General features: G+C 39.7%; 1 pseudogene; it reads right to left on the bottom strand.

The window, feature by feature from the left end:
* Positions 1-13,742, bottom strand: part of LOC132154360 (alpha-N-acetylgalactosaminide alpha-2,6-sialyltransferase 3-like) — an 85,582-nt pseudogene extending 71,840 nt beyond the window's left edge.
* Between the last annotated feature and the right edge of the window lie 7,903 nt (positions 13,743-21,645).

The raw sequence follows: 21,645 nt of genomic DNA, 5'->3' as shown, positions 1-21,645 counted from the left end.
TTTTTTGTGGGAAAGAAGGACGGATCACTGCGACCTTGCATTGATTACCGGGGACTGAACAACATCACGGTAAAGAATACTTATCCTTTGCCGTTGATGTCTTCGGCCTTCGAGAGGTTGCAGGGAGCGTCAATTTTCACAAAACTGGACTTACGCAATGCATATCGTTTGGTTCGGATCAGGGAGGGGGATGAATAGAAGACCGCTTTTAATACCCCCAGAGGGCACTTTGAATATTTGGTGATGCCCTTCGGGCTCTCCAACTCCCCAGCGGTCTTCCAGGCACTCGTCAACGACGTGCTGCGAGATATGATCGATCAGTTCATTTATGTCTACCTGGACGACATACTGATTTTTTCTTCCTCTCTCCAGGAACATGTGCAGCACGTCCGACGAGTGCTTCAGAGGTTGGTAGAGAATGGGCTTTTTGTCAAGGCGGAGAAATGGGAGTTTCATGCAGAGTCAATTCCATTTTTGGGGTATGTCGTGTCGACTGAGGGAATATGCATGGATCCCGAGAAGGTTAAGGCTGTGGTAGAATGGCCAAGCCCAGATTCCCGTAAGGCCCTACAGAGGTTTCTGGGGTTCGCTAACTTCTACCGGCGTTTCATTCGCAACTTCAGCCAACTAGCCGCGCCTCTGACCGCTTTGACCTCCGCCAAGACTGCGTTCAGGTGGTCAGATACAGCTGAGGCTGTGTTTGCCAAACTGAAGAGCCGTTTCATTTCAGCCCCTATTCTGATTACCCCTGACCCTACACGTCAGTTCGTGGTGGAGGTCGACGCGTCAGAGGTGGGGGTAGGAGCGGTGTTATCTCAACGTTCTCCCTTAGACGACAAGGTCCACCCTTGCGCGTATTTTTCATATCGTTTATCTCCGGCAGAACGAAATTACGATATTGGTAACCGAGAATTGTTGGCAGTTAAGATGGCATTGGAGGAATGGCGACACTGGTTAGAAGGATCGGGGGTTCCTTTTATAGTATGGACTGACCACAAGAATTTAGAGTACATTAGCACCGCCAAAAGGTTGAACTCCAGGCAGCCTCGATGCGCACTTTTTTTCGGACGTTTTGACTTTACTATTTTGTACCGCCCGGGTTCCAAGAATATCAAACCCGATTCCTTGTCACGTATTTTTGACCATTCCGTACGCCTGTCTACTCCCGAGTGTATTTTTCCTGAGACATTAGTGGTCTCCACTCTCACATGGGAGATCGAATCGAGGGTCAGAATGGCCTTAGAAGGGGTAACGCCTCCGCCCGGGTGCCCACCGAACCGTTTATTTGTGCCGGAGGGATTAAGGTCCAACGGTATCCAGTGGGGACATTGCTCGAATGTAGCTTGCCATCCAGGGGTTAACCGAACTAGATTTTTAGTCAAGCAACGATTCTGGTGGCCACTTATGGTTTGCGACATTCACAGTTTTGTTTTGGCTTGCTCGGTTTGTGCTACTGGTAAGACTTCCAATCGGCCCCCGGATGGGTTACTCCAACCGCTGCTGGTCCCTTCGAGACCCTGGTCCCACATCGCTCTAGATTTTATTACCGCCCTCCCGCCCTCCCAGGGCAACACAGTAGTTTTAACCGTGGTGGACCGGTTCTCGAGGGCAGCCCACTTTATTCCCTTGCCCAAATTACCCTAAGCCAAGGAGACAGCGTTGACCGTCGTAGACCACTTCTTTCGTTTACATGGCCTCCCGATAGACGTGGTTTCCGACAGGGGACCCCAATTTGTGGCTAAATTTTGGCGAGAATTCTGTAGACTACTGGGAGCGACTGTAAGTCTGTCCTCAGGGTTTCACCCCCAGAGCAATAGTCAAACCGAGAGAGCCAACCAAGATTTGGAAAGGGTGTTGCGATGTTTGGTCTCCAAGAATCCTTCCGCCTGGAGCCAACAATTGTCTATGGTGGAGTACGCCCACAATACCTTACCAGTATCAGCTACGGGCCTATCTCCTTTTGAGTGTAGTGTAGGGTACCAGCCACCTATTTTTCCCAGTATGGAATCCGAAGTTGCGGTCCCCTCCGCTCACGCCTTCGTCCAGAGGTGTCACCGCACTTGGACCAGAGCCCGTGAGACTCTACTCCAAGTGGGGGCACTCACCAAGGCCAAGGCCGATCGCCACCGGTCTAGGCCTCCCGTATACGTCGTGGGTCAAAGGGTGTGGCTTTCTACCAAGAATATTCCTCTCCGTTCCGTATCTAATAAGTTGGCTCCCAAATTTATTGGCCCGTTTACTGTCACCAAAATCATTAGTCCGGTGGCAGTCCGCCTTAAACTCCCTCCTACGTACAGGAGAATTCATCCCGCCTTTCACGTATCTAAGATTAAGCCCGTATTTCATTCTCCCATTAATCCGCCTACCCCGGTCCCTCCCCCGCCGCGTCTCGTAGATGGGGAGACCACCTATTTGGTTAATCGCATTCTGGACTCTAGAAGGAGGGGACGCGGATTTCAGTACTTGGTGGACTGGGAGGGTTACGGTCCGGAGGAGAGAAGTTGTGTACCTGCTAGGGACATCCTGGATCACTCCCTTATCGATGATTACAATCGACAGGTAAGAGATTCTGGGGACGCCAGGAGGCGTCCTTAGGAGGAGGGGTACTGTCACGGTTCGTGAATGCACCGTTTCCAGCTGTATTCATGTTACGTCATGTTGATTGGTTCATGTGGGTGTTGCCGCTGATCGTCTGATCAGCGGCAGGTGCGTCTCATTCCAACCGCCTATTTAACGCCCTGTCTTTCGTCTCCTGTTCTCGTGGTTCTCGTGTTGATGTCTGTTCGTGCTCCTGTTTTCCTGTCCTTGCTCGTTTTCCTGTTTCGTCTACCTTGGATTATCACAGTCACTCACGGATTATCATCGCCGATCCCCGATCTACCACCACCGTCATCGCTACCAACGCACTCAAATCACCTACTCACCTGTCTGTGCTGCCGTCGTGGTCCCTGTGTCACTCTCCAGCACTCATTCATCACACCTCCTTTCAATAAACTCCATTTACTTGCATCTGCCTCCTGTCCTCCATTGTTAGCATCACAATATTAAGCAGACAGTCTACTAATACTCTACTAACTGCTAGTTGACATGTAGTTGCAAAGTTACTTACTGCTAGTAGAATGTCTAAAGTGGACTATCAAAATAAAGTGTTACCACTGAAGTCATTGCATTTGGAAACAAAGATGAAGTTTTCAAGGTGAATGCATACCTTGACTCTAGGGGTCAAACAATTAAAATCAAGTCAGGAATCTTGGTGTGATTCTGGAGACAGACCTTAGTATCAGTAGTCATGTCAAAGCAGTCACTAAATCAGCATACTATCATTTAAAAACATTGCAAGAATTAGATGTTTTGTTTCAATACAAGACTTGGAGAAACTTTTTCATGCCTTTATCACCAGCAGGGTGGACTATTGTAATGGGCTCCTCACTGGCCTTCCCAAAAAGACCATTAGACAGCTGAAGCTCATCCAGAACGCTGCTGCCAGGATTCTGACTAGAACCAGAAAATCTGATCATATCACACTAGTCCTCAGGTCCTTACACTGGCTTCCAGTTACATTTAGGATTGATTTTAAAGTACTTTTACTCGTATAGAAGTCACTAAATGACCTAGGACCGAAATATATTGCAGATATGTTCACTGAATATAAACCTAACAGAGCACTCAGATCACTAGGATCAAGTCAGTTAGAAATACCAAGGGTTTACACAAAACAAGGGGAGTCCGCCTTTAGTTACTATGCTGCAGTTACTATGCTTCTGCAGCTTCCAGAAGAGATAAGATGTGCTAAAACACTAGTCACATTTAAATCTAGACTCAAAACACATCTGTTTAGTTGTGCATTTATTGAATGAGCACTGTGCAATGTCCGAACTGATTGCACTATATTTTCAATGGTTTTTTATTTTATTTTATTTTTTATGTAAAATCATTTTCTAACAGTTTTAAAATGAATTTTAATTAAATGTTTTAATTATTTTAAAAGTTTTAAAATTGCTTGTTTTATTTTTGTTATAATTTTTCTTCATGATTATTTTACTTTCTTTTATGTAAAGCACTTTGAATTACAATTGTGTACAAAATGTGCTATATAAATAAACTTGCCTTGCCCTTGATGCCCGCTGATTGCCATTAAACAGTTTGAAAGATCAAAGACCATTTTTAATATAACTTTGACTGCATTTGTCTGAAAAAGAAAGTCTATAATATACAATATATACACCTAGGATGACTTGAGGGTGCGTAATTTATGGGGAACGTTTTAAAGTTTTGATCTCACCCTTTAAGATGAAAATGACATGAAGTTACCTCTATATCTAGTAGTAGATGGCAGCAGAGGATCACTCATTAGCTCAGTTGCCATTTCAACTCCCTAGTTTTTTTTCACCTCTTGCTTTTGGATTTATTATAAAATGACTATGATGTATAGCAAGAGCAGGAAGTCACAAAGTCTCATGGAATTTAGAAATAAAGAAATAAACAAGCCCAGACACCAACAGCCTAGTATGGTAAATTAATTGTTTACCTGCAACCCCAATTTTTGGACTCACCACTAAAAATGACCTGCCTAACGTAAAATTGCAACAGTTCCTGACTTCAATGAGCTACACACACAATTTTGGTGTCTTTGGAAAGAAGTGCTTTACTGTCCATCATCATCCAGAGTTGATAATGCTCAAAAAAAATTGAACCACACTTATTTTTATTTAATTTTTATTTCATAAAAAAATACTTTTAATTAATCCTGGAGCAATCCGGAAAAGTCAAAATGTCAAATTTCCCCAAAAGTAGATAAGTTTGCATCACTGGTACCAAAACTTGCCATGCAGTGATGCTGGTGATGTGCGCATCTTTCCTGAAACCTCCTATTCTATTGCAGCTTATATTAATACTTGCTAAACACTACACAATATGCTGCTGATAAGTGCAACCCTAGCTAACCTGTATTCCAGTAGCCATATTAGTAATTGGACTATTACAAGTAATTAATCTTACAAATAATTAAACACAAATAAGATGAAATTATCAACGAAAATTAGTTTGTCCTATAATTATCCTTAAGTCAGTCTTATCTCCATCATTTATCACTGTCATGTTTTCAATTTTCCTCCACTTCTTGCTTTTTTCCCTGCCTTAAGTCAGAAATGGTAAACTGATTTACCCACCCAATCTTAGTGTATGGTAGAAGTTCAGAGCAAACTATTGACAAAAACATCAGCAGAAAGATTCAGAAAGAGACATTCATCTTGCTATGAGCTGACAGACAGAGACACTGATCTGACAGGTAAGCCTGCTCTTCTGTGAATGTGAGGCCCCTAACAACAACACCCACACTTCATCATTTCAGACAAGAACATGTTTCTAAGTTATATATGTGAGTATTAAAAAAAAAAATGCTACAGGTAAGCTACAGTACTACAAAATGTAAGCTAACTAAAAAAAAATATATATATATATTTAACCTTTTAAAGACTGCCAGCATTTAATAGTTTTCTAAATGATTTCAAAGAGGAGTACAGATGAAAAGAAAGGGTAAATTTCAATGAGAAGAAAAGGTAAGTTTTATTAAGTGCAGTCAAGGATTTAAAAAAAAAAAATCTATAATAAAGCCTGTTTCACTAAGATTTGATTTACTGAGGCATTTCAAAATTGCCTTCTGGCAGTCTGCAAAGTCAGAGGTGTTTACTGTGGAATTACAGGGGTGTAGATTCTGAGAAGCTTTAGTTATTATTAATACTTCAATTCTGGATTTCTATGGGCTAAAACAAATAGTTTTTTGGTCAGGAGAGTTTTGTGACTTTAAAAGAGCTCAATTATTTGGAGGTTAGAGAGGCTGCCCAGCAACTAACAGATCTTTTGTTCAGACATGACTGCACTTTGTAACCTTGACAAAGGCATTCAACATACAGTAGCTTCAGTATTAGGATTGTCTCTTCCCCTGTATTTGTGCATAAAGCAGGATGAAAGCACAAACAGCAAAATTAGTCTAACCTTCCTAACCCATCTCAACCATACTAAATTGCATTTAAAAAGTTGAATGCTTTTAAGAGATCAGATTGAATCAATAAATCCAATTAATTTTTCTCTTTAATTTCTTTAGTAATTTTTCATTGTTCCATTGTAAGTAAGAAAACAAGCAAACCTCTCTGCAATAATTGTGGCAATAAATCACCTGAACCATTGAAACAACATGAACCTGGCAGTTAGGATTCAAAGCCTCATCTGTGTGAAGGGAAAACGCTCCAACGACCTTGAATATGAGAGAAAAGACATGCCAAAACTTCACTTAAACATTTGGACTGCAGCTTCTTTCATCATCCACACATCCTTGACATCTTGAGGCAAAATAGGCTACAACTATTGTTAATATACTCATAAATATTTATGCTTGTAGAATTCAGCGTCAACAACAAACTCATTAGCACCCAGAAATAAAAAAAAGAGTTTTTATTATTTATTTATTTTCTGAAAAATCTTTTTAAGTGGAAAAATGCTTACTGAGTACTTTAATCACTATTTATAAAACTCTTGTGTGAGAAAGTCATAACCTGCAAACCTTACAAAGTATATTCAGAATGATATGACTGACCATAGAAGAACTGGACTTTTGTTGCAAATAAATTATGTGGTGTACTACAATATTATTTATAAAAATGTAATAGCAAGTAAACCTTCCAACAAAAAAGATTTCATTGCTTAAGGAAAAACAGGAAGCAATTCAGCAGTGTAAAACATTATTACACACACCTTTGACTGCATAAAACTGATACTGATAATGAGACAAATATGAAATATTTACTGGGGGGAAAAATGACTGAAAACATGATTTTCAATGAATTCACATCAACAGTGATTGTTCAATTGATTGTGAAATCACATCTCTTTGACTGAAAATAAACCTGTTTGTATCTTTTTAAATATAATGCAGCTCATACGAGCCACTGAATGTTTTAAGTGTGTTCTAGTCTCACCTCCTGGTTGGGGATGCTGAGGTAGCCATGGTGGGGTTTGAAGGCTTTGTGCGGCGAGTGAGAGAACATCCAGTTCCTACTGAAGCACTGGCCAAATACAGGCTGCAGCAGGAAGTAGGGTTTCTCTGAGAAATTAATCACCACCAAAAACAGAGACACCACCACGATCAAACTGGTCACTATCACTGATGACTTCTGTGAGAAGGGAAAGAAGAACAGAAAGCATGGCATCATTGAGCTTTTCTGATTCATGTGCAAAATGTGGCGATGAAACATTAAGACAAAATAGTCATTGTCACAGTCAAAAAGGTGCTTGTTTATTTTTTATTATTATTGTTGTTATTATTTTTTATTTATTATTTTACAAATGGTTAGTTAAACGAGTAGTCAAAATCCTCAGGAGGTCAAACTTACGGTGCTCGGTTTTCTTAGTTTTGTCGTGGCCACGACATAATAACTCGTGGGAACGTGATACTATATCGAGGCCACGAGATATTCATTTGTGGGAACGTCATATTAACTCGTGGGAAAGTCATATTATGTCGTGGCCACAAGAACATTTTGTCGAGGTAACGACATCCTTATGTCGTGGCCTCTAGATGCTATGTTGAGGGAACAACATCCATTTCTCATGGCCACGACTTCTTATGTATGGAAAGACATGTTTTTCTTGTGGCCACGAGTTTAATGCGTAAACAAAAAAAAACAAGACCATAGCAACCCGGGATTATCAGAGATGGATTCATTCATATTTTATTTTGAATTACGAAATTATTATATTATTTATACATATAAAAGTGATGCATTTACATTGACATTTTATGTTAACGTCGAGCATTTACAGTAGGCTACGCTATTATTTACGAAAGTATTCAGAATGTTAAGTAAAGAGATCGAAATTGAAGCAAAAAAAAGTATAAAAAAGACTATAAAGAGTATAAAAGACTATAAAAAGGCTGCCAGAGTTGTACATGTGGCTCATCACTTGCCATGGATTAGGGTCAGGTTGTTTGGTGTTAAGGGAACAAGCAATAGAAGCTTTTGTTGAGGTACGTTTTGTTGTTGTGTCTATGATCCAACAAAGAGACTTGTACATATTGTTTTCTTTCTTTATTTATTTTTTTGTTTTGTTTTGCTGTGGGATCTACACTATCCGCACAATAAATTCACTCCGATCGCGAGTGCCATCCCTACTGCTCAGAAAGCTGCAAGGCTTGGCTCCGAAGCGGAAATCTGAATGTGCGACTGCACATGCTCTCCTTATAAACCCGCGATGCAAATCTTGCACGCCAACATTAATTGGCTTGTTTTGTTAACACTCGAAGGCGATTTATCTCTCTAGTGAGATCCCAATTTGTCAGTCACTGACATAACGTTGAACGTGAAACTGGATTACAATTATTCAAAGTTCAAGTGCTTATTTTTGCACCATGTCTTAAAAGTGGTCATATGATGTTGCTAAAAAGAACATTATTATGTATTATATTATGTGTATTTGGTGTAATGAAATGGGTTTAAGTTTCGAAAAACACATTATTTTCCACATACTATACATTATTGTTTCTCCTCTATGCCCCACCTTTCTGTAACGTGTCGATTTTTATAGACAAGGTGCGATTTGTATGGAATTACATTAGTTTCAATAACAATGAACGAAACCTTATAAAACTGAACGTAACTTTTTCAGAAAATATCAAAAATATGCCATTACAACAGAAGAAAAAAACAATGAAAACGAAATGAACTCAGTCGCACAAATTTAACAGGCTCTTCAAATATACTTCATTCTTTGTTAATGTTTTTCAAAGATTTGTTTTCGCTAATCGTGGATTCTGAATTCATTGCCACAGATTTCGCTTACGATTCGCAGTTTTTCATTTGGTGTTTTGACACAAACCTCTCATGGGGGCGGGCTTAAAAGTGATCTACTCTGATTGGATAGTGAGCTTTTGATGGACAGGTGCTCTCTGACCGGGAAGTACAGACGCCACCCAGTTTGATCTAGCGACATTTTGGACAATCATTATTTAGTTTCTGAGACTCTCTGGTGCTGCCGTACGAGCGCAAGGTCTCTCTTTCCCAGCGCGAGTCTCTCTCTCTGTATCTGCTTTGTTCAGCGAGCGCAGAGAGGAACAGCACTTTCAAAAAAAAAAAAAAGATATTCTGTTGCTTCTAACTCTATTTTACAAGCAAGTATAGCCGACATCAGTCAAAACACAACCACTGACTTTATCGTATATGTATATTTGATTTCATTAGTCCAGATTAATGTTTGAGAGCTGGTTGTGTAGTCTTAATGGACCGCGTTTCAGTCATTGTAATATTCATTCCGTTGTCTGACAACAGAAACCTTAAAATATAGTAATAAAAACAGTTTAAGAATTAAATTAAAAGGCTAAATTAAATTGCAGTATGTGAGCATAGGGAGGCAATACAAAACGACGCACTTATGTCATAAACATACTAATTAGCGCATGACGTCATATAGTTCATGTTCTCATGATTTATATTTATGAATTAAAATGTTTCAAAACACCCCCCCCCCTCTCTGTTTTTTTCACAAATCGCACCCTGTTTATAGAGACATCATTCTGAAAAGTGAGCTCTACTCTGTTTGGCCAGCTATCCAGTGCATTGTGATTGGCCGAATACCTCAAGCATGTGATGGAAATGTTACACCCTTTACTATACTGTGATGCCATGTGTCCCGGAGCGCAGAGTCAAAAACATTAAGACCCATTATAAATGAGGAATTTGTTGCATCCAGTTGGGTCAAACAACAAGCGCTACTCTGCACAGCTCAAAACTTGTGTTTGAATCCTCAGTGGCAAATCCTTTAAATATATAAACTTACTTACAGGCTGTGAGGTATTGTAGTTTACTCACTCTCAGGATTAGCAAACAGTCTCCCATAAAATGCACTGCACACATCTGAATATTTGAGTTGAACTGTTCTGGAACAGTGTTGTAAATACAACTTCACCACTAATTTCTAGTTGTGTCATCTTTTAAAAGAGCAAACAAAGTTGTTTTTCGCTTTTACAACGAAACATACAGAGTCTCCACAACATGGCGGCGGCGGCGGCAACACCGAGAAGTTATGCCATCTTTCTTAGTGTGAACATTTGGGCTTCATTATGCAAATCTTCCTACATCGTGATGTAGACGTGGGGGCATTTTAGAATGAGCCGTTTTAGGAGGGTGTGGTTGACTTTTAAATTTTATGAAGAATATCTCTTTGGATTTGAGACTTTAGTCTTTGCAACTTTACATATCTTCTTTATGCACCAAGAGCTTGTAACACTCCAAAGAGAAAGGAAACAATTAAATCGCATCATATGACCCCCTTAAGCAACATCTGTGTACAGCAGTGTAACACATTACAGATGCTTCTTCAAGCAACAGAGATATATAAAAGCAAAACCACCCACTTCCGCTGCTAAGATGTGGATATCTGTGTTCTTTGATGTAGTTTGATGGCCTGTAATTTGTCATCTAGAATGGAATCATGTCTGGAATAATAGGGTGGCTGTCAGTAAATCTTCCTGAGCCAGTGGGGCTCAAATTTGGCACATCAAACATCTCAGGCAGAGTGTTTAGGTTTGCACTTCACAGGAAGACATCAAACATGAAGAGTTGAATTTAAAAAAAAAAAACATTACAGCTCAGACTAAAAGACTACATTGCATAGATTGCTGGAATGTTACATCATTATATTACAAATGGTGTCACGTTTATTTTCTGGCAATGAGACGAACAATAAAGACTCTAAAGACTTTTTTTTTTTTGCACATATATAGTGATGGGTAATCTGGATTATGTAATCAGATTCCAAAAAATGTTGTACTTGTAATGAGATTACATGTTTTAAAAAGATCATTAATCAGATTACAGTTACTTTCTATGGATTGCATGATTACAAATTATTTACACAATGGCAGTAAATTATTCAAAATGTATTGAATCTCCCTAAATCTTCTTTTTTTCTCTCTTTTACATTTTTTTTTCTAAGAAATTTTACTGTGTATCATATTGAATACAACAAGTATTCATAATATAGACTGGCCACATAAATGCCATATATTAAAATGTCATATTTAATTCTCTCTTTTTTAATATATACACAAACACACACACACACTTTCTCACTAAAGTGATCTGAAATTAAATTATGCTGAAAATGACTATTTTAAAAAACTTCTAATATCTCTGTTACGTCTTGCAAAACCAGATTCTTTCTCACTGTGGTTGTTAAAAATAAACTCTAATCAGATTATAGACTAAAATTTGATTTGGTTTTGACAATCATCCAAGTATCTAAACCATAGAGAAAATTTTATTTAGAACCTAAAGCACTTTAATCCAACCTGCATCTGTTCTCACAGCAATAAAAATAAAATATCCCTCCACCTTGATTTCACTCTGTGGCAACAAATCTTGACAGAGTATTGTGTCAGTTTCATGGGGTGAGCTAAAGGCTTAAGGGAGATGGAAAATGTAGAAGAATTTCCATCAGCAACAGTATATGACTCATCTCGTTGTACAATCCATCAGGTTAATCATTGCACAGGTCTTGTGTTCTGCACAATTTCACCCATTTTGGTGGAGAGGGAATATTCAAAAGCAGTGACAAACAGAAAGAGGCGAAAGAGATAGAGAGCATGAGAGTGGACCACAGCGCCATCATAGGACAGCTGTGACACTCAAAATAAAAAAGACCAATTTGATCCATTTATTACATTAATAAGAAAAAAAATCCTGAACACTAGCATTGCTACCATTAGAAATCAGAAAGAAAGAGATTTATTGTACTTACAAACAAGTAATTTGTCTTGGTGACAGAAGCTTTCAGTGCACAGACAGGATGACAAGTGACAAGACACAGATAACAAAATAAAAACAAGTATTTTAAAATTAAATATACAAAAACAATACACATTAGACAAAAAGAAAATAAACAGTATATGTAAAGATATGCTATATAAAAATTAAGCAAGGGAATGTGGATAGACGTATGATATGATAAATAGCAGTGTTGTAATGTAACAAAGTAAAAACACTTCGTTACAGAAGGCTACTTAAATATTATTTGGGAGTATCTGTACTTTACTTGAGTTTTTACATTTCAGGCAACTTTTACTTTTACTCCACTACATTTCCTAATTAAAATGTATACTTTTACTCAGATAAATTTCCCCTAAGTAAATTCGTTACTAACTACAAAATAGTCAGAAGAACATAGATTGCAGGAAAGCAGGTTTGACGAATCAGTGCTCTGGCATTTGCAAGTTAGACTCGAAAAAAACACCTCTGCTCATGTGGAAACAAGCCACGGATGATTTAACTTTTCCACTCAAGTCAAGGCTGGGTGTGCGATATACAGCATTGTCTGCAATAATATGGTAAGTGTTGTTGTAATGATGTGTAATCAAAGTTATCAAGTAGGCCAGGGTATAATATGTGCCGGAACAAGCCGGATCCAGATCCGGCACCTCCAAAATCCTTATTTTGCAGGGGGGCAGGGTTTCATATTTTTTTGAAGCACCCCTGGGCACCGCCATTGGCTAGCGGACCCCCACCTGCTGTTAGCATTCCATTGACTCCCATTCATTTTGGCGTCACTTTGACAGCGAATAATTTTACACCTGAGGCGTTTAAAGACTCCATTTGTCCATTAATTATTTCTAAAGAAACACGAAAATGTATAAAAGGCTCCATTACCTTGTATCTTACGTTATGGTCCTGTAAAAGCAGTTTTTGTAAAAAATAGGCTAACAATTGTGTCATAACCAGCGACTCTCTGTCGCACAGTAGAGAAATTACCATATGGACAAGAGGAGAAGCTCGCAGGCAATCTTTTACTGTCAATGAGGCTATCGGGTGGACGTGGAGGCATGTTCACGCTAGCCTTCTCTGCAAGATTCGGTGGGTGATTCAGATTTCTCTTGGCACAACGTTTAGAAGACTTACAGGTTGCTCACGTGACATCTACGTCATCAAGCTCAGTTTGAGTCTGCAGTACGCCCGACCCCCAGGAAGTGCGTGATTCTAATTGACTTAATTTTTCTCCGTGAGCATTAAAATAACTCTTTATATATCTCTCCTTCGTCGTGCGCCTTGTTTTACACACCAGCACTTACAGAATAGCGGACTCAAAAACTGTGATTAGCGGTGATTTTACTTTTTTGTTTTGTTTTCTCCCTCTCCATGAATGGCTATCCTGGCAGTCCGACTCCTGAGCCTGGAGCAACTGGACCGTTCACTGGAGGACCACACCAGGGACTTTATCGATCTGGCGTGCCTTACCAACTTCCCAGACCGCTTGCTCTGTACTTTCTATTACACCAGCCTGAGTGAGTGAGGTTCCATCCAGCCCTGAATCTCCTGTGTCTCCACTGGTTCTGTCCAGCCCTGAATCTCCTGTGTCTCCGCTGGTTCTGTCCAGCCCTGAATCTCCTGTATCTCCACTGGTTCAGTCCAACCCTGAATCTCCTGTGTTACCTCCCAGCCTCCCTCTCCTGCCTCCTCCTAGACCAGTCAGTTCCTCTGCTCCATCTCTGCTGGTGCCTGACAGCCCTTCGGCTCACCCTCAGTCTCACGCTCTGGTTCAACCCCCTGGTGTTGTCGACTCCTACTCCACCATGGCTCCTCCCGCCGTCGACTCCACCGTGGGTCATCATCCTGGTTGGTTTCTGGATGACCATCTGGCTTCTCCTGCTCCGGGCTCCTGCTTGGCTCCTCCCTCCATCCACTCCACCTTGGTTCCATGCTCCCTCATTACCTGCCCCATGCCAACCTCCTGAACCCCCTGTGACCGAACTGTCACAATCATGTTTGTTGTTGGTGTCTGTATTGCATTTGAGCTCCGTCACTATATTCTTTTTATCAACTATTTTTATCTTAAAAATCAATTTTATACACCATTGTTTCCGTTTATATTATATTCTACAACAAAAACAATCAGAGCGCCTCATTATCACTATTTTTATTTTGATCTCTTGGGTCCGCTATTAGCTTATAGCCCGTTAGCATCAGCAAGTGTGGTTGTTGCTTAACGCTCTTACATTGCTAATACTCTATTCACACACATTACCATTGCGGTACTCACTGTTACTTGCTTTAATGGCGGATGAATGTCTCCCTTTGATTGCAGGTGCAGCTCGAGCTCAAGGCCATGGAGAAGCAGATTCGTGACCTGGAGGTGAGGCAGGCCCAGCTGAGTGAGCGGAATCATCCCGGGCTGACGCTCACAAGTCCGGGGTAAGTATACAGCATGCTGTTAACAGTCCCACCACGTCTACTCCGTGTGTTTCCCTGCACAGGCCCGGTGCACCCAGGACGCGATCTTCCCAGAAGTCTTCACTCCGGCGCCAGGACACCACGGACCCTGGGAGCATCCACAGCGGAGCACGCAAGCCAGGCCCTGGGCGACGACTTCTCCCCCTCCGATTTTCGAGATCTCCACCCGGAACCGCTTCGCTCCCCTACGCAAGACGGGACACGACGCTGTGATCATCGGAGACTCCATCGTCCGACACGTCCGTGCTACATTAGCCCGTAGTGCACACTCATTGTTTCACTGGTGCTTGTGTTCTCGATGTTTCTGCGCAGATACCCACGATCCTGAAGGCCGACGAGAGCCCCAGAGCAGTCTTGCTTCACGCCGGGGTTAACGACACCACGCTGCGGCAGACGAAGACGCTGAAGAGGGACTTCAGGAGCCTGATTGAGACGGTTCGCAGCACGACGCCCGCGGCGATGATCATCGTGTCAGGACCACTGCCCACGTATCGACGAGGACACGAAAGGTTCAGTAGACTTTTTGCTTTAAATGAATGGTTGTTGTCATGGTGTAAAGAACAGAAACTGCTATTTGTTAATAACTGGAATCTTTTCTGGGAGCGTCCTAGGCTGTTTCGCGCTGATGGCCAGCACCCCAGCAGAGGCGGAGCGGAGCTGCTCTCTGACAACATCTCCAGGACACTTCGCTTCATGTGACTAGTAAGACAATTCTCAAATAACTATTATGATGAATTTTGTCCTACACCCGCTTAAATGATAAAAGTATGTGCGCTGTAAAATCTATTAAGACTGTGTCTGTTCCCCGAATAGTGAGGTCAAAATATAAATTTTATGTACGATCTAGAAAAAATATTATCGTGATTAAACCAGAAACATTTAAAGTAAATGAACAAAAACAATTTTTAAAGTTTGGGCTCATAAATATTAGATCACTCACACCCAAAGCAGTTATTGTAAATGAAATTATCACAGATGATAGTTTTGATGTACTCTGCTTGACTGAAACCTGGCTAAAACCAAATGTTTATTTTGGTCTAAATGAGTCCACTCCACCAAACTACTGTTATAAGCATGAGCCCCGTCAGACTGGTCGTGGCGGAGGTGTTGCAACAATATATAGTGTTATTCTCAATGCTACCCAGAAAACAGGATACAGGTTTAACTCATTTGAAATACTTCTGCTTGATGTTACACTGTCAGACATGCAAAAGAAATCTAATGTATCTCTTGCTCTGGCTACTGTGCATAGACCACCAGGGCCATATACAGAACTCCTAAAAGAATTTGTAGATTTCCTCTCAGACCTTCTGGTTACAGTTGATCAGGCGATAATCATGGGAGATTTTACTATTCATGTTGATAATACAAATGATGCACTAGGACTTGCGTTTACTGACCTAATAAACTATTTTGGAGTCAAGCAAAATGTCACCAGGCCCACTCATCATTTTAATCATACACTAGATTTAATTATATTGCATGGAATTGATCTTACTGCTATAGATATCGTACCTCAAAGTGATGATGTTACAGACCATTTCCTTGTATCGTGCATGCTGCGTATCACTGATATTAACTATATGTCTCAGCGCTACCGTCTGGGCAGAACTATTGTTCCAGTCACCAAAGACAGATTCGCAAATAACCTACCTGATCTATCTCAACTGCTATTTGTACCCAAAAATACACATGAATTAGATGAAATGACTGACAACATGGGCACTATTTTCTCTAATACATTAGAAGCTGTTGCCCCCATCAAATTGAAACGTACTGTGCCATGGTATAACAGTAATACTCACTCTCTCAAGAAAGTGACTCGTAGTCTAGAACGCAAATGGAGAAAAACTAACTTGGATGTTTTTAGAATTGCATGGAAAAATGTCAAGCTATAGACAGGCTCTAAAAACTGCTAGGGCAGAGCATATGCACAAACTCATAGAAAATAACCAAAACAATCCAAGGTTTTTATTTAGCACAGTGGCTAAATTAACCAATTACCAGACGCTACCTGATTCAAATATTCCACCAACATTTAATAGTAATGACTTTATGAATTTCTTCACTGATGTAGCAGAAATGACTCGAACCAGACAAATTAAAGAGTCGATCAGGGCTGTGGCTGAAACACGAGCCGAATTCCTCAGTAAGGCAACAGGAAGTTATAAAACATTCTGTGCCACAAGTCCCAAGCAAGATAACCAACCAACCAACCAATGCTTTCACAGAACAGCTTTCAACATTAACACCACTAGAACAATTATTGACAATTTTAATTCGCAGAAGAGATTGTCAAATTTGTTGTTCGTAAGTGAGATGCAAGGTCGGACATCACATGTAAACCCATGAGAGTTAGACACTTCCTGAAACACTTCCCCCACCTAGCAGAACCAGACTGAAATTCCTAAGGGGGGAGGGCCTTTGAACCTCTGGTCTCCACGGAAATCTTTGTCAGATAATGACAAAGAAAGTGTCTTTTGTACATATATATGGACCAAAATGAACTCCAAAATGACTTCTAAATGAATATCAGTCCATCGCTTAACTCCATATTCATTTATATGTAACCCACACATTTGACTATCATGTTATAATCACTTATTGTCAGTGTTGGGAAGGTTACTTTGGAAATGTAATAGGTTACAGATTACAAGTTACCCTATTTAAAATGTAATAGTAGTGTAACTTTTTTAATTACTTTAATAAAGTAATGTAACTAATTACTTTTGAGTACATTTTGATTACTTTTATAAATTTCTAATGAATGTTAATTTGCAACTGTTAATCATCTTCAACCATTTTACACCATGCAGCTTTAACCTTAACAGTAGTGCTCAATACTGTCAGACTTTCACCATCCTTCATCACTTAAATTAAGATGATCACATTTGAACACATCCACCACACAATCAGACTTTACTTAGAGATTGATCTGAAGTTCAAAGCAGATTTAAAATCAAAAGAAATAGTTTATAGATACTGTTTTTGAAACCAAATCTTTGCATAACTACAGGCATCTAACTGCATTTAACAATGGTTTGGGGAAAAATAGTTAATAAAAAAATAAAAGCATATACATCAACTCAAATACGGTTATCTAATAAGCATGTGTCCTATTTTGTGTACTAAACTCCTGAAACATTGGTGTCTTTCTGAAACACTGCTGTCTCTTTGTATATGATATGATGATAGTTTCTCAAAATAAGTAAAAAATGCTCATGAAGTGACTGTTCTAGAGATTAATTTCCATGAGGGGCGGACTGGGGAAAAAAATAGGCTGGGAAATCTCACACTCATACACCCACAACCCATTCTGAAACATGGACAACACTATTTTTTTTTTTGGACCTGACATGAAAAAGATTTAACTCCTTAGGTTGGGGACATGCAACGTAATTAAGAGTTCTCTCCTGAACTGCACCTTCACTTCCATTATCCATCCATCTCTCTCATGACTTTAATACTGAAGGCAAATGAATTACCACTTGTATTTATTTTTACTACAAATTCCATAGTTAAACCAGGGTTAGTGCCATATACCATAGGCTACATTAATTTTCCTAAGGGTTGTGTTTTTGTATCCACTAGCTCCCCCTAAACCTATGATAAAATATGATGATTTGTCTGCTAACTTACTACTGTAACATTACAAAAGATAATAATGACGTCGTTTATACAGTATTTTGAGTGATTGCGAGCAATGTACTGCTGCTGCTTGACTAAGTAAACAAAGACAAAACTACATTAGCATATTTACAGATGAAACTGACCTGCACCTGAAACCCTGAACAGAAGTGTGGCTTCTCTGCTCCAGCTGTGCGCTTACACAGTTAACTCCGGTCTCTCTCTCTCTCGCATTGATTACTCGGAGTCTGATCCAAACCGTTCGGCGGAGGCGCGGAGAGCGCGCGAGCCCAACCATTGCCAGTCACGACTAACCGATTCATGATTTATTAGAGATTTAATTATTGAATGGCGGATTTGGAAATAATCGCTTTAGTATACTCGGCCTGCAATTATACAATAACAATATTAAAGTAGAAGGCCAAATCTTCTGCCAGGCCACCGGGAATAGTCCCGGTTCTCCCGATGTCCAGTCAGCGCCTGATTTCCACAGACACGCAGAACGTGCAGGATTCATATTCAGTCTTTTTGCGGCTTAATATTCACAGACATCAGTCCATATCGGGTTTTGATTCAAGTGTACTTACCTACTTTGGATTTATTCGTCCAAAATGTGGCATATTGCGTCCGCGTTATAGGCTGAATTCCATTTTTATGACTGGATTCTACGAATGTGTTTTCCGCGTCTCGGAGATTATGGGCCATATGTCTTAGTGCAATTTGGGAAAGAAATAAGCTGTATGTGGATGTGTGTAAATATTCAAATGTAATCCTCTTTGTAATCGTTACAATTTTCATAAGTAACTGTAATTTAATTACTCATTTTTTCTTAGTAACTGTAACTGATTACTGTTACATTCATTTTGTAATTAAATTACGTAACGCCGTTACATGTAACTAGTTACTCCCCAACACTGCTTATTGTGTATGTCTTTTAATAACTATGGGATAGCTTAAGGATACATATTCATGTCTAGTATCTATGTAATCGAATCTGCTTGCTTGAAATAGTCCTGACCATCAGTTATTTGTCAAATATATCATATTCTTGGAATCATGTCCAAAATTAGACCCTGCAAGAGCGGGAAAATTCGGACCACATGCTTGGTAATATAACATATGATTTATGATACCCCCGAGCCAAGACAATATCTGATTGGTCAAGACATCATTTGAGGTGTGGCCAACAGGCCAGTTTAAATACTCAGGACACCATAAAATCTGGCTTTTAGTTTTTAGCTATGGCTTCTGCTATTAGTCATGCCTGCTTTTATTTCTAGCCTTGCTTTTGCTATCAGTCATGCCACCTTTTAGTTTTTAGCTATGCTTCTGCTATTAGTCATGTCTGCTTTTAGTGTTCAGCTATGCTTATGCTATTAGTCATGCCTGCTTTTGAGCTTTTAGGTTGAAGCTTTGCTTCCTAGCTTTAGCTTTTAGCCATGCTTTTAGTCATCACTTTGAGCGCGGTTCCAGCGTGCTTCGGCCTGCACGCTTGCTGCTACTTGGCCACGATGAGAAGAAACACCACCTAGTCTCGTCAAACTTTACTTCTTTTCTTTTCCGTTTGAGAGTTTCGTGTTCTGAGTTAAGTTTTGTAACGTCGAGTTCAACTTCAACTAGCCACACAACTCTGCATCTTCAGCCAACGCCCAACAACGGGCTTCCCAAGACGTCACTTCAACGACTACTGAACTTCCAGCCAATCAGTTTCAACGACAACAAAGGGACACCTTTACACAGGCAATGTACCTACAGACATTTGTACTGGTGTATCTAATATAATTTTAACCTCATTGAGGAACTCAATGCGAGGGTTAATTAAGTGATTGATGGTTATTCATGTCTGTGCAATTTAATGTATTGCTGTAAGCTTGGGATTCAACATTTCCATTCTCTTAAACTCATCTTTCCCTAACTTTCGATCTTCCTGCAACTTGTGTGAATGTGTGAGTCCGTGCGTTCATGTGTTAGATTAGTTTATATGTCTTAGATTTATCTAATAAAGCCTTATTCATATTGAAAAGAGAAGTATCTTGTGGTTTTGTGCTTACAAGTTAATGTCTTAAACTACTTATCTTGTTACTGTGCTAATTGACAGTGTTTTCACTATACTCACAGGGCGTCTCAGTGATCAGCCGTGAAACAGTGATTCTGTTCAAATTCCCTTTAAAATCTTAAATAATTCCCTTTGAGCAAAATTGACCTGTTTCCCTTACACTGATAAAATAGATAACATTAGAAATGCAATAGCGAATGTAGATTCTACAGCATCTAACACTTCAGTTTCATCCATCGCACCCAAAGATAAACTGCAGTGCTTTACAAATATAGGACAGGAAGAGCTAAATAAACTTATCACTGTATCTAAACCAACAACATGTTTATTAGATCCTGTACCCACTAAATTACTGAAAGAGTTGTTACCTGTAGCCGAAGAACCGCTTCTCAATATCATTAAGTCATCGTTATCTTTAGGTTACGTCCCAAAACCATTCAAGCTGGCGGTTATTAAGCCTCTTATTAAGAAACCAAAACTAGATCCTAGTGAACTGGCAAATTATAGGCCTATTTCAAATCTTCCATTTATGTCTAAAATTTTAGAAAAAGTTGTGTCTGCTCAATTGAGCACCTTCCTGCACAAAAATGATCTGTATGAAGAATTTCAGGTTTCAGGCCCCACCATAGCACAGAAACTGCACTTGTTAAAATTACAAATGACCTGCTTCTTGCGTCAGATCAAGGCTGCATCTCATTTCTAGTCTTACTTGATCTTAGTGCTGCGTTCGACACCATAGATCATGACATACTCATAGATCGATTACAAAACTATACAGGTATTCAAGGGCAGGCTCTAAGATGGTTTAGATCCTACCTGTCCGATCGCTACCATTTTGTTTACTTAAATGGGGAGTCATCTCATTTATCATCAGTAAAATATGAAGTGCCACAAGGATCCGTCCTAGGTCCCCTTCTATTTTCAATATACATGTTGCCCCTTGTTAATATTATTAGAAAATACGGAATTAGCTTCCTCTGCTATGCTGATGATACTCCGCTATATATCTCAACGAGACCAGATGAAACTTCTAAATTATCTAAGCTAACAGAGTGCGTTAAAAATGTAAAAGATTGGATGACAAATAAATTTCTCCAATTAAATTCAGATAAGACAGAGATATTAATTATGAGACCAAAAAACACTACACAGAATCTTGTAGATTACAATCTATAACTAGACGGATGTACTGTTACTTCCTCTACAGTCAAAAATCTGAGTGTTCTATTAGACAGCAACTTGTCTTTTGAAAATCATGTTTCCCATGTTACAAAAACTGCATTCTTCCATCTTAGAAACATTGCAAGCTACGAAACATGTTATCTGTTTCTGATGCAGAAAAGCTAGTTCATGCATTTATGACCTCTAGACTGGACTATTGTAATGCACTTCTAGGTGGTTGTCCTGCTTCAATAAACAAGTTACAGGTAGTCCAAAATGCAGCAGCTAGAGTCCTTACCAGGTCAAGGAAATATGATCATATTACCCCAATTTTACAGTCTCTGCACTGGCTACCTATTAAGTTCCGTATCAGTTACAAATTATCATTACTTACCTATAATGCCCTAAATGGTTTAGCTCCTGCGTACCTAACTAGCCTTCTACCACGTTACAATCCATCACGCTCCCTAAGGTCACAAAACGCTGGACCTTTGGTAGTTCTTAGGATAGCAAAGTCCACTAAAGGAG

The sequence above is a fragment of the Carassius carassius genome, chromosome 12 (assembly GCF_963082965.1).
Source record: "Carassius carassius chromosome 12, fCarCar2.1, whole genome shotgun sequence".
NCBI classification, from domain to species: Eukaryota; Metazoa; Chordata; class Actinopteri; order Cypriniformes; family Cyprinidae; genus Carassius; species Carassius carassius.
This window is presented reverse-complemented; position numbering and strand designations above follow the sequence as displayed.